We start from the raw sequence: 6,067 nt of genomic DNA on the forward strand, positions 1-6,067 counted from the left end.
GAGAAGGCGACGACTTGCGGCTTGAAATTCGTGGTGGAGACCGTGCTTGTTGGCATTTTCAATGTCCAAAAGAGGGAGATTTTGGCAGTGCAGGACTACCCAAGAAGAAGAACCTATGACATCACATTTATACAGAATGGAGTATTCCAAGATCTGCTGGCGGCATATGCAGTAAAAAAGGACCCGAGACTGGACGGAGTGGATTTTTACGAGCATGTTTTGGACATCACAAAAATGATTGTTATTAAGATGTACTGCCCATTTGCTGACGTAAAAGATGTGATGTCCTTTTTATCCCCCTATTTTAAAACGGTAAAGTGTATTGGCAAAGTCATGAATGAGGTTGGGGTCTGGACCTCTAAATGGAGATTTCTAGTGACATGCTACAGAGATGCCAATTTTACAGGAGGGATAATGCTGCCGCCAGCACGTTTTAAATTAGGAGATATGGCAGGAGACTTTTATTTTTCAGGGATGCCTCCATTCTGTAGGAAATGCCAAAAGTACGGTCACACCAATGAGTCCTGCGAGAGCACCTGTAGGAACTGTGGCAGCTCTGAGCACGAGGCCAAAACTTGCCCTCTGGGGAAAAGGTGTCGATATTGCAGCCGAGTTGGTCACCTTTTTGCATTTTGTCCCCACAGATCGGAACAACCCGAGGTCCGGCCGAGGCGTCCCGAGCAGCCAGCAGGCCAGATCGTACCCCCAGAAGGAGAGGAACCCCAAGGAGAAGGTCAGGATGAGATGGATACCTCTAGCAGACCCCCCCAAACAGGTGACCCAAAAGAGCAGAGACGGAACAAGCGTCGATCCAGTGATCAGCGGACGAAAAAGCCCCCCCAGGAAACTGGGGAGACGGGTAGTTCGGATGAAGCTGATCCTACTGGTCCGCAAGAGATGCTGGGTCAGCCTGTACCTGAGGCAGAGGACCCGGGCGGAGCGGCAGCGACACACAAGCGACGTAGGGCGTACTCGGAGGTGGCAGCGGGGGTGCCGATGGAAGTACCTGCATTGGCGAAGGCAGGGAAACCACTGGACGTGCCCCCGAAAGTGACAACTAAAGGTCCACCCCCTTCTAGCCAGTTGGGGGATACACGGACAGCTGCCTCCGAGGTGACGGAGGTCCCAGAGACGTCAGGGAGCGCAATTCCTGCCCCTATCGAAGGGGAGGTCGCTGCCAAAAAAGCTCCTGCAGATGAAATATTGCCCGTGGAGTCCATATGGGATCCTTTCATGATTAGTGCCTCAGGTTTGGCGGGGGGTCAGCTAAGTGATGGGAGTTCCTCTCCTACCTTCTCTATTTTTTCCGTGGACTCCAGAATAGAAGGTTATGAGAGTCCTAGTGGGGTCTCTGGCGATGCGGAGGACTGCTGAGGCCACCTCGGGTAAGATTATAAAGACTGTCTCTCTCCCTTTTCCTCATGGCTGAGTTATGTGGTCTTTCCTTAAATGTAAGAAGCGTGCATTCTAAGACAAGAAGAGCTGCCCTGTTTGATTACCTCTCTATTCTTACCGCGTCAGTTTTTTTCCTACAGGAATGCTGCATCCCACATCGCATGGACTATAAAAAATATGAAAGAGATTGGAGACTCGGACCTTCGGTGTGGTCCGGGTCTAACGAATCTAAAGCCGCAGGTGTCGCCATTTTATTTAAAGGGAACGTTTTAATTGACAGTTTTTATGAAATTTTACCAGGCAGAATTTTAATGGTCAAAGCTTTTATAGACGGTATTAAATGGCAGTTTTTAAACTTTTATGGTTCTCCTGAGAGAAATGAAAGAGCTAGAATGCTAGAGATTTTACCCCTTTTTATTAATGATTCAGAACCACTTGTTTTAGCGGGTGATTTTAATTGTATTTTAAAGGGGGAACGCCGGTTCTCTAATTCAGTAAGCAGGAACTACGACAAGACCTCGTCAATTTTAAAAGATATTGTTACTGATTTTAAACTCACCGATGTTTTTAAAAAATGTAACAGGGATTTATGTGAAGAGGCCGGCGTTACCTGGAGCAACGTGACCTGCAGCTCCAGGATTGATTTTATCTTCTGCTCTTATCAAATACTGCCTTTTAAATGTGATATTAACCCAAACGTCTTTTCTGACCATAAGTTATTGTATTTTAAAGTGAAATGTGATAACCAAAGAAGAACTCCGAAAAAAAGCCTGGAAATTAAACGTATCCCTTTTAGAAGATCCGCAAATTTTAGCTGATTTTATTACCTTTTACAAAGGCTGCAGACGGGTAAGACATCCCAATATGCCCATCGTCACCTGGTGGGAAAAAATGAAAGTTAAAATAAGAGATTTTTTTATTAAGATTGGGATGAGAAAAGCAAAAGAGAAATGCAAATTTTATGCAAATTTAAATACCCGTCTGCAGACCCAATATAAATTCAGAGAACAGGGTATGCTGGTGGACAAGGAGATCATTGAGATTAAAAAAGAGATCTCCCAGTGCCTGGAGCAGAGGGGAAAGGAAATAATCTTTCGCTGTAAGGTAAAACATCTTGAGGAGAACGAGACCTGCTCCAGGTACTTTTTTAAGAAAATCAATGATAAGCATACCCTGTTGGATAATATTGAAGGTGAAACAAATACCCAAAATATTTTAAAAAAGGTACAGGGGTTTTATGCGGATCTTTTTAATGTTAAAAACATTGACAATGCTTTTATGAATGACTCATTGAAGGAGGTTGATGCTGTTTTAGATCCTGTCTCCCAAAACTTTTTATTACAGGAGATTTCAGAACAAGAAATTTTAGAAACTACCAAGAGCTTTAAAACAGGTAAAGTCCCTGGTCCTGATGGTATACCCATAGAGTTTTATGTTCTATTTTACGGTGTTTTAAAGGAAGATCTCCACTCTCTTTTTACACAAGTTTTTAGAACAAAAGCCCTCCCGGGGTCCTGGAAGAAAGGTGAGGTGTCCCTGCTGTACAAAAAGGGGGACAAAACCGACATTAAAAACTGGAGACCAATTACACTGCTAAATTGCGACTACAAGATAATGGCTAAAATTTGTGCAAATAGATTAAAAGCAGTCGTAAACAAAATAATTCACTCCAACCAGGTCTGTGGGATACCCGGGAGGAGCATATGGGATAACCTGAACCTTTTAAAAGATGTTATTAATGACACAAAGGAGAGGAAAGGCAAAATGGCAGTTTTAACAATCGACTTTGAGAAAGCCTTTGACAGAGTGTCACACTTTTATCTTTTTAAGGTTTTAGAGAAAATGGGTATACCGGAAGGTTTTATACAGTCTCTGAAGGCCTTTTATGACAACTGCACTAGCAAGATTTTAGTCAAAGGTTTTAAAACACAGGATGTCCTTTTAAATTCCGGAGTGAAGCAGGGGTGTCCCTTGTCCCCACTACTTTTTATTTGTGCAATTGAGCCTCTACTGTGCACCTTGAGGAAAAGCAAACAGATACGTGGAGTCCCCCTGCCGGGCGGGGGGGGACTAGAGGCAAAGGTAGTGGGGTACATGGATGATGTCGCGGTACTGTGTAGGGACACCCTATCACTACAAACAACTTTAAGACAGATCTATAAGTTTTGTTGCTCCTCCGGTTTTAAAGTCAATTTTAATAAAAGTAACATTTTAAACATTGGCAATATGATTTTACAGGACATTCCAGTCCCTGTGTCAGAGACTGTGCAGATTTTAGGGGTCTCCTTCAATGAGTTAAACAATGGTTTTAACAGTTGGGACTTGGTGGCACAAAAAGTTAATAAAAAGATTTGTATGTGGAATTTGAGAAAGCTGACTATGGAGGGAAAAGTTTTAATTATGAAAATGGTGATTTTACCGATTTTATTATATTTGAGTATGGTTTTCCCTCCCCCTGATATTTTATTAAAAAAAATAAATAAAGCTTGTTTTACATTTCTATGGAACTCCAAAATGGAAAAACTCAGGAGAGAGAAGGTGATGATGCCAAAACTAATGGGTGGTAAGGATTTCCCTGACATAAAGACCTTTCTTTTAATCAAATTTTTTACTGCATGTCTTAACGCTGTTTTTAAGGATCACTACTGGTCATATTTTATCCGTTTTAACACCGGTTATTTTATGAAGAGGAACGGATGGTTCTCCACGGTTTTAAGCTCCCCGTATGCTTTTAACCTCCCTGACCAGTACAAGATTTTAGAGAAAATTGTGAACCTTTTTAACTTGAAAGGCAAGAGAATTGAAGACGTGCAAAATAGTAAAAGTGTTTTAAAAAAGATAAAAGAAAATGTTTTAGTAGCCCCCATTAGTAATTTTAGTGAACAAAAGTGCAAACAAATATGGAGAATGGTAAATATTAATTATCTTTTTAATCCTCAGAAAGATCTGGCCTGGAGTTGTGCCCACGAGTGTCTTCCATGCCGGGCATTCCAGCATCGAAGGGGACTGACCAACTCGGCTGCGTGTCCAAGGGGAGGTTGCAGAGATGATGAGACAGTCTACCACCTTTTCTGGCAGTGCTACTACGCACAATTGGTGTGGTCAAGAATCCTCCCCTTGGCACAGAAGATTACAGGACTACAGAGATTTACTAGCGATGGCGTTTTTTATGGATGTCTGGAATGCCCAACACAGACCCGAAAAATGATGGCATGGAAGATCACTAACTGCGTCAAAGCAGCTCTGTGGGCGGCCAGAAACATTCTTTTATTCAAACATGACGTTTTAACTGTGGATGATGTTTTAGCCATTTGTTTAAGTGAGATGCACAAGTATTTTCTTTTAGATAAAAAAACTCTCTCCTGTTTTATGTAGAAAATGGTTTTTTAGTGAATGGAGTTCCATAATTTGATGCCACCAAGTGCCCTTTTATAAGTTATGTGATTTTATCTGATAACTTGTATTTATTATTATACCATTGTTGTAAACCCTGTGTATTTATTGATTTATTGTAAAAATGTAAAAAATTTGTAAATCCTTTTTATGTCAAAAATTTTAAATAAACGGTTACCTCCTTTGTTGGGGTAGTCAACTCAAAAAAAATCTGTTCTTATCAGTTTAATATCTGATACGTCCCCTATCTGGGGACCATATATTAAATGGATTTTTAGAACAGGGAGATGGAAATAGAGCTTGCTCTGTCCACTCCACGCATTGACCTGGTATTGCAGTATTTCCAGGACCGGTGCACCCTTTCCTTATGTGTTGACTAAAAGCAGATTCCAAAAGTGTTTTTTCTCTTTGCCATTGTTTCTGTCTTTCTGAAGGGATCTCCCCTTTTAATCCCATTATTTCAACACCTGTTGGACAATGCATTTGTACAGTCATGTGTGATAATGAGCTCATTTATTAACTGCAATTAATTAATGAATAGATTGCCACCTCTTGTTTTGTGTCGTCTGTGTTTCTGTGTTTCCGGCATTTCACATTGGAACAGCTCATTCACCTTCCTTGTCTTCTCTCCGCCCTCCCTTTTAGGTAAGTTAAAGAGCTGCACCTGAGCCAGCCACTGATTGATGCAGCACCACAGTCAAATAGTGGAGTGGAGTGGAGTAGGGGAACAGCAAACAGCCATTAAAGCAGCCAGCCGCCTACCCGCCACAATGGACCTACCTGTGTACACTAGATGGATGTGATGGAATGTACTGTCGTCCCTACATTTCAAGAAGAAGTAAGAATTGCAGTTGCAACAAACCCTTGCTTGCCTACAAAGAGAGCAGCAATTTGGATTTGTTACTTTGTTACCTGGAAGAATAACAACCTGTGCAAGGATGGAGGTTGTAGGAGCAAGGAGAACAAGTTGTCTGTAAAGTTGGTGGATGCCTATTTTCCATTTTGCAGTCCCTTGTCTCCCTCTTGTGGCCTCCTGGAGGCAAATAAATGTGCAAAAAAAAAGACAGCCTGGCGGCCGGCTGTTGCAGTGTTGCCCTCTCAGGCAACACTGAGTGACTGACTGAGCCTCACCGTCTTATATAAAGTTCAGACGGAACTTTGCACGTGTCATAGTGGAGCCCTCAGGATTCCAGAGCCAGCTTTCTGACATCATAATGGGGCCTGCCTCAGAGATAAAAGCCTGGGCCCAGGCAGTGTTGGTCAGTGCTGCTCAGCAGGC

The 6,067-nt window shown here is 42.3% G+C and overlaps 1 non-coding gene across 1 annotated transcript; it reads left to right on the forward strand.

The window, feature by feature from the left end:
• The first annotated feature begins 4,962 nt into the window (after window positions 1–4,962).
• LOC142689121 (U2 spliceosomal RNA) lies at window positions 4,963–5,151 on the forward strand. The gene has a single exon (XR_012858128.1). It is a non-coding gene; the product is annotated as a U2 spliceosomal RNA (small nuclear RNA).
• Window positions 5,152–6,067: the final 916 nt, after the last annotated feature.

This window comes from Rhinoderma darwinii (genome assembly GCF_050947455.1).
Source record: "Rhinoderma darwinii isolate aRhiDar2 chromosome 5 unlocalized genomic scaffold, aRhiDar2.hap1 SUPER_5_unloc_28, whole genome shotgun sequence".
NCBI lineage: Eukaryota > Metazoa > Chordata > Amphibia > Anura > Rhinodermatidae > Rhinoderma > Rhinoderma darwinii.